This window comes from Crocuta crocuta, unplaced genomic scaffold, assembly GCF_008692635.1.
Source record: "Crocuta crocuta isolate KB4526 unplaced genomic scaffold, BGI_CrCroc_1.0 scaffold26, whole genome shotgun sequence".
NCBI lineage: Eukaryota > Metazoa > Chordata > Mammalia > Carnivora > Hyaenidae > Crocuta > Crocuta crocuta.
The window spans coordinates 879,031-887,373 of record NW_027532249.1 but is presented as its reverse complement, the minus strand read 5'-3'; the positions used below and the strand labels follow the sequence as shown (position 1 = coordinate 887,373).

At 39.4% G+C, this 8,343-nt stretch overlaps 1 pseudogene; it reads right to left on the bottom strand.

Moving 5' to 3' along the window:
* Positions 1–1,185: 1,185 nt before the first annotated feature.
* On the bottom strand, positions 1,186–2,875 carry LOC144243193 (uncharacterized; annotated as a pseudogene).
* Positions 2,876–8,343: the final 5,468 nt, after the last annotated feature.

Here is an 8,343-nt window from a genome sequence, read left to right as displayed (position 1 = left end):
CTGAATTTAGGAATGTAAAGATTTCATTTCCAATTTTCTGATATGCTGTCTGCTCTGTTACAGAAGCTGGAAAATTTGGGACATTGCAGATACAAGGCATTCCAAAGTTCTATCTACATAAGATGTTCTAGTGCCATCTATAGGCTACTGTCTAATGAGGAGCTCTAGACCACACAGATGACTTGATTCTGCAGTCTGTCCACACTGAGATGGAGGGACCTATGCAAAGTAGAAATATATTGCACAAATATAATGCAGAGCGAAAGAAGCTACACAGAAAAAGTATGTATTGTACCATTTACAGCAAGTGCAAAACCAAGTGAAACTAAGTGTGTCAGAGTTTTCCAGAGAGACAGAACAAATAGAATATATATATTACTTAAATTCCTACAATCTCCTTTATATAAAATAATAATATATAATAATTTATATAAATTAAATCCATATATGTGCAAGGAGATAAGAGAGAGAATGCCAATATTTATATTTAGGAATTTATTTTAAGGAATTGGCTCATGTGATTGTGAAGGCTGGCAAGTCTGTAACCTGTGGGTCATGCTGGCAGGCTGGAAACTCAGGCAGGATTTCTGTGCTACAGTCTTAAGGCAAATTTTCTTCTTTTCTCCTGTGAAACCTCAGTCTTTGCTAGTAAGCCTTTCAACTGAGTAGATGAGGTCCATCTCCATTATCAAGGGTAATTTTTACCTAAAGTCAAGTGATTATAGATGTTAATCACATCTACAAAGTACCTTTGCAGCAACATCTAGACTAGTATTTGACCATACAATTAGGCACTGTAGTCTGGCCACATAAAATTAACCATTGAAGTCAATGCCTTGTCAACTTGGTACCTATAATCATTTCCTTAAGCCATAACTATTTTCCAAATAAAGACAATAACAAGGTCATAATTCTACCTAGCATGATACAACCATCCTGCATGCAACTGCAAAGTGCACCAATCCCTTCCCTAGGAGAGAATGCCAAGTCCTTGAGTGATGTTTACTTTTCTCCTTAAATATTGTGATATAAAAATCTAAATACTATAATGTAAAGTTAATACATCTTATGTTACATAGTAAGGGAATAAAAGGGGAAGAAGACAGATATTTTATCACACACACACACACACACACACACACACACGCATTTGTAACCAAAGAAGAAAAAAAATATTTACTATAATCACCATGCCCATTTCTGTAACTGATCCTGTGGTCATAGTTTTTATTTATAAATATATTCTTCCACTTCTTATTCTGTATTTCCTTTGCCTTTAGCTAGCATCTCAGCTGGTCATGATTCTTTGCCTGGTGCAGTGACCCACATCTTCATTCTTGCCATTAGTAGTTCTGCCTGAATTGGGTTGTTGAAATTTTCCATTGATCTTAATTCTAGGGTATGATAATACTAAGAGACACCCAAAGGGATCTCCAGTATTCCAGACATGCTCTTTCTTACCTCCACTATAGAGTAGCAGCTCAATTTCCCCTTAATAGTCATGACCCATCACTCCAGTCAGCATAGTAACCCCTTCTTTGCTGACTCAGAGACATGAGAAGCCCACAGGGGCCAGACAATAGTCTTAATTTCCAGTTAAATGGAATCATTTTTGTGTCTTTGTGTGGAAGCACTCTTCCCTTTGAAACTAAGATTTCTAGATCAGCAGGAAGTAAGCACTTTGCTAGTGGATCACTAGGGGCAATAGTGAGTGGTACCCCTCTCATTCCTGCTTCTTGATTCCTGGTTATGGAGGAAATAGCACCATATATTGAATACTGATTCAGAGCAATACAGTCTTCTAGAGAACATTGCCACAGCTCTCCAAGGTATTGCTGCCTAGCTTACCACCTAGTCCCTCACTGTAACTGAGCCTCAAAGACCATTCTATCATGACTGCTGCTTCTGGATATTGGAGAACATAGTAAGACCAGTTAACCCCTTGAGCATAGGCTTATTGCCACACCTCATTTATTATTAAGTGAATTCTTTGATCAGAACCAATGCTGTGTGAAATATCATTATGATGAATAAGACATTTTGTAAGTTCACAGATGGTAGTTTAGGCAGAAGCACTGCATGCAGGGAAGACAAATCCATATCCAGAGCGTCTCTTCCAATAAGAATGAAACATTGACTCTTCCATGAAGGAAGTGGTCCGTTGTAATCAACTTACCACCAGATAGCTGGTTGATCATCCAAGGGAATGGTGCCAAATTGGGGGCTCAACGTTGGCTTCTGCTGCTGGCAGATTGGGCATTCAGCAGTGGTTATAGCTAGGTCAGCCTTGGTAAGTGAACATCCATGTTGATGAACCCCTACATAACCTCCATCCCTGCCACCATAGCCATATTCATGAGTCCACTGGGCAATAATAGGGTGGCTGGGACAAGAAGCAGACTGGTGTCCACAGAACATGCCATTCATGTCATTAGAATATTAAAATCCTTCTCTGCTGAGGTCACCCTTTGGCGAACATTCACATGGGACACAAATATCTTCATGACTTTTTTTTCTCATTCAGAGAGGTCTATCCATACATCTCTTCCCTAAGTTTCCTTGTCACCAATTTTCCAGTCATGTTCCTTCCAAAACCCTGACCATCCAGTCACAGATTATGAATTGTGATACAGTTGTATTTCTGGTCATTTCTCCTTTCAAGCAAAATGAACAACCAGGTGTACTGCTGAAAGTTCTGCACACTGGGAATATGTCCCTTCACCACTGTCCTTCAAGGATGTCCCAGAAAGGGGTGGTAGTGCTATGGCAGTCCACTTTTGGTTAGTGCCTGCATAATAGGCAGAACCTCTGTATACATGACCCATGTTTTCTCTTCCTCAGTCAACTGGTTATAGGCAACTCTCCCTGAGTCCATAAGTGATGGTTGCAACAGAGAAGACAGTATAGCAAGAGTGGGAACCAAGGTCCCTACTCAAATGTAGTAACTTTTTGGGTTATTCAGTAAACTGGCCAGAGTAGCACACCCAAGTGAGGAATACATTGCCTCTAAAGTCCAAAAAGGCCCACTGCATGTTGTATGTCTTTTTTGGTTGTAGGAGGACATAGATGCAACAATGTATCCTACATCTTATAAGAGAAAACTGCATCTGTTCCACACCACTGGACCCCTATAAATTTCTCTGAAGTTTTATCAGATTTATTTCCTATCCTCTGACACAAAATACCTTACCAATAAGTCTAGAATAGTTGCTGCTTCTCCCTGACTAGGTCCAATCAACATAATATCACCAATATAATGGATGAATGTGATACCTCATGGGAGAGAGAAGCAATCAAGATCCCTGTGAACTCAAATTGTCCAAGGTAAACATGTTTCCAACATCAGGGACCCTTTCTATGTAAATTTTGGCAAGACAGTTAAAACATAATGCATATAGAAAATGTGGTTTGCTTACGAAAATCTCAAAATAAGGTATTTGGTTAGCTTTACTTCATTTTAATTGTTGTAGCCAATAATTATAGGTTATAATAAAGTTATTTTATTTAATTTTTTAATGTTTATTTATTTTTGAGAGAGAGAGAGAGAGAGAGACAGAATGTGAGTGGGAGAAGGGCAGAGAGAGAAGGAGACACAGAATCTGAAACAGGCTCCTGGCTCTGAGCTGTCAGCACAGAACCCAACATGGAGCTCCAACTCACCAAATGGAGATCATGACCTGAGTGAAAGTCAGATACTGAACTGACTGAGACACCCAGGAGCCAGGTTAACTTAATTTATTTTAAAAGATTCCTTGTGGGAGTGCCTGGGTGGCTCAGTTGGTTAAGCCTCCCGCTTCAGCTCAGGTTATGATTTCACCATTCATGGGTTTGAGCCTCTCATTGGGCTCTGTGCTGACAGCTCAGAGACTGCAGCCCGCTTCCAATTCTGTGTCTCCCTCTCTCTGCCCCTCCCCTGCTCATGCTCTGTCTGTCTTTCTCTCTCTCTTAAAAATAAATAATCATTTAAAAAATCCCTGTGATCCAGGGGTGCCTGTCTCGCTAGTCAGCAGAGCATGCAACTCTTAATCTCAAGGTCATGAGATTGAACCCCATGTTGGGCATAGAAATTACTTTAAAAAAAGAGAGAGGTACCTGTGAACTATGTCATAAAATATGACATAAACTGGAGAGTTGATATACTTCTGAGATAGGATGGTGAAGGTAGATTACTGGCCTTACCAGGTGAAAGCAAATTGCTTCTGGTGGTCTTTATTGACAGGCATAGAATAAAACCATTTGTCAGATCAGCAGATTTATGCCAGGTACCACGGAATGTATTACTTTGCTCAAGCAATGAGCCATATCTGGTACTTCAGCCACAAGGGCACCAGTGCACCAGAGGTTGGGGCTTCAACATATGGACTTTAGGAACTTAATGTAACTGTTCTTGGAGATCTGGCTTATAGGGAGGTAATTAAGATTAAGTGAGATCATAGGGATGGGACCTAATCTAGTAAGACTGGGATCCTTATAAGAAGAGGAAGAGATAGTAGAGATCTCTCTCTCTTTGGGTACACATAGAGGAAAGATCATGTGAAGACAGAGTGAGAAGGTGAATGTCTGCAAATCAGGAAGACAGCTCTTACGAGAAATTAGATTTTCTTGCACCTTGATCTGAGACTTCTAGCCTCCAGGCAGGACTGAGAGAATAAAACTTCTGTTGTTTAAGCCTACCAGTCTACAATATTTTATTGTGGCTGTCTAAAGCACACTTATACAACAGTAAAAGTGTATTACTGGCCTTGCCAGATGAAAGCAAATTATTTCTGGTGGAAATCTTTTTATTAAGTATTGAGGAAAAAGCAATTTCTTAATCAATAATTACAAACCAGGTATGGGTGATGTGTTAATTTGCCCAAGCAATGAAACCACATCTGTAACAGCAACTTAAAATGTACTGACTGCCTGGGTAAGTTTATGATAATCCACTGTCATTCTCCAAGATCCATTTGTTTTCTGCACAGCCAAATAGGTAAGTTGAATGGGGATGTGGTAGGAATCACCACCCTGCACTTTTCAAGTCCTTGATGGTGGCACTAATCTTTGCAATCCCAGGAACACAGTATTGCTTTTGGTGTACTATTTCCCCAGGTTGAGGCAGCTCTAGTGGCTTCCACTTGCACTCCCTCTACTGGCCAGAAAACCTATGTGAAGACTCTTCCAGTTGCTGAGTATGTCTATCCCAATTATGCATTCCAGAACTGAAGAAATAACCACAGGATGGGTTGGGGGACCCACTGGACCCACTGTGAGATGAATCTCAGCTAAAACTCCTCTGGTCACCTGATCTTTATAAGCTCCAACTGACTGGTAGACCACAGCGATATTTTGGGTCTCCTGAAATTAGGGTCAGTTCAGAGCTAGTGTTTAGTAATTCCTGAGAAGTCTAATTATTCCCTTTGCCCAACATGTAATCACGATGGTAAAAGGCCTTAGGTCCCTGAGGGAAGGCTGAGAGTAATAGTAACAGCACATATTTTTGGCAGTCTAGTACAGTCCTTCCTCAAGGGGATCTGGCCTCCCCTTTAATTTCAAGGGTTTTTGGGTCTGTAAAGTGGGTCAAGTCAGGAATTGATTTAAAGACTGTACCTCTTGTTTTATGATACAAGTTAGGCTTTTTTTGCACTTGACCTAGGACTCTTCCACTTTTAGAGAACAAGTAAGAATCTTTTACTTACAACTAAGTAAGAATCTTTTAGAGAACAAAAAAGAATCTATTTTCTTCCAGAGGCACCATGATCAATGCCATAAGTCTCTGCCAATAAAACTATTCTAATTACTGCTTTGAATTTGTTGTCTGTTGTGGTAACTAGTTCCACATTGTCTTTGGCAATTATTCTGATATCCTGGGATTCAATTATCCCCATTGCATTTAAGGATACCCAGTTCAGAGGCAGCAGTTCCCAATCTTCCTTAATTCCTTCCTTCCTTCCTTCCTTCCTTCCTTCCTTCCTTCCTTCCTTCCTTCCTTCCTTCCTCTTTCTCTCTATTTAAATTCCAGTTAGTTAACATATGTGTTATATTAGTTTCAAGTGTACAATATAGTGATTCAACACTTCCATACATCACCTGGTGTTCATCACAAATCACTCCTTAAGACCCGTCACCTATTTAGCCCATACCTCTGCTCTCTTCCCCTCTGCTAACCATCAGGTTGTTCTTAACAGGAGTGTGTGTTTCTTGATTTGTCTCTCTCCTTCTCCCCCCCTCCCCCCATGATCATTTGTTTTGTTTCCTAATGTCCACATATAAGTGAAATCTTATGGTATTTGTCTTTCTCTGATTGATTTTGCTTAGCATAATACTCTCTAACTTCATTCATGTCATTGCAAATGGCAAGATTTCATTCGTNTGTATTTCCCTGATGAGGAGGGATGCTGAGCATCGTTTCATGGGTCTGTTGGCCAAGATTTCATTCATTTTGAGCTCATCCCATAATTTGGCTATTGGTGGCAATGTTGCTACAAATGCCAGGGTGCATATATCCTTTTGAATTAGTATTTTTGTATCCTCTGGGTGAATACCTAGTAGTGCAATTGCTGGATCCTAGGGTAGTTCTATTTTTTTTTTTTTTGGAACTTCCATACTGTTTTGCAGAGTGGCTGCACCAGTTTGCATTCCCATCAGAAGTGCAAAAGAGATCCTCTTTCTCCACATCCTTACCAACATCTGTTGTTGCCTGAGTTGTTAATTTTAGCTATTCTGACTGGTGTGAGATGGTATCTCATTGTGGTTATAATTTGTATTTCCCTGGATGATGAGTGATGTTGAGTTGTTGTTGTTGTTGTTTTCCATGTGACTGTTAGCCATCTGGATATCTTCTTTGGAGAAGTGTCTATTCACGTATTTTGCCCATTTATTCACTGGAGTATTTGTCTCTTGCATGTTGAGTTTGGTAAGTTCATTATAGAGTTTGGATACTAACCCTTTATCTGATATGTCGTTTGCAAATATCTTCTCCCATTCTGTCGGCTGCCTTTTAGTTTTACTCATTGTGTAAAAGGTTTTTATCTTGATGAGGTCCCAACAGTTCAGTTTTGCTTTTGTTTCCCTTGCCTCTGGGTACATGTTGAGTAAGAAGTTGTTGTGGACAAAGTCAAAGAGGTTTTTGTCTGCTTTCTTCTCTAGGGTTTTGATGGCGTCTTGTCTTACATTTAGGTCTTTCATCCATTTTGAGTTTATTTTGTTGTATGGTGTAAGAAAATGGTCCAGGTTCATTTTTCTGCATGTCACTGTCCAGTTTTCCCAGCATCATTTGCTGAAGAGACTGTCCTTATTCCATTGGATATTCTTTCCTGCTTTGTAAAAGATTGGATGGCCATACATTTGTGGGTCCACTTCTGGAATCTCTATTCTATTCCATTGATCTGAGTATCTGTTTTGTGCCAGTGTTTTTGTGCCTACTGCCTTGATGATTACAGCTTTGTAATACATTTTGAAGTCTGGGAATGTGATGCTTGCAGCTTTGGTTTTCTTTTTCAGGATTTCTTTGGGTATTTGGGGTCTTTTCTGGCTCCATACAAATTTTAGGACTGTTGTTCTAGCTCTGTGAAGAATTCTGGTGTTATTTTGATAGGGATTACATTGAATATATAGATTGATTTGAGTAGTATCAACATTTTAACAATATATGTTCTAATCCAGGACCATGGAATATTTTTCCTGTGTGTGTCTTCTTCAATTTCTTTCATAAGCTTTCTATAGTTTTCAGTGTGTAGATTTTTCACCTCTTTGGTTAGGTTTATTTCTAGGTATTTTATGGCTTTTGATGCAGAGGGTAATTTTTTTTAACTTAAAGTCGTGATTACAGATTTTAATCACACCTACAAAATGCCTTCACAGCAACATCTAGTGTTTTAACAAACAACTGGGCACCATAACTTAGGCAAGTTGACATATAAAATTACTCATCACACTAACTTATGTTATTAGAAATGAGGATAGTGGTTACCATGGAGTCAGGGGTATAATGCCCAGAAGGGCACATAAGGAGGGCTTCTGGGGTGCTGGTCATTTACTGTTACTTGATGCAATGATGGTTGCAGATATATGTTCACTTTGGAAAATTCAGTAACCTGTTCACTTACAACTATGTGTACATTTTGGAGTGTATGTTTTATTTCATTAAAAAAGAGTAAAGTGTTAAGAAAAAAAGAAATATGACAAAAACAATGGAAATAAGAAAAAAAAGCATTACATCAATAATGCGGCTTATTTAATTACAAGAAATTACCAGATGTGGGGCACCTGGGTGGCTCAGTCAGTTAAGCATTGGATTCTTGACTGTGGCTCAGTTCATGATCTCAGGGTCGTGAGATCAACCCCCACGTTGGGCTCTGTACA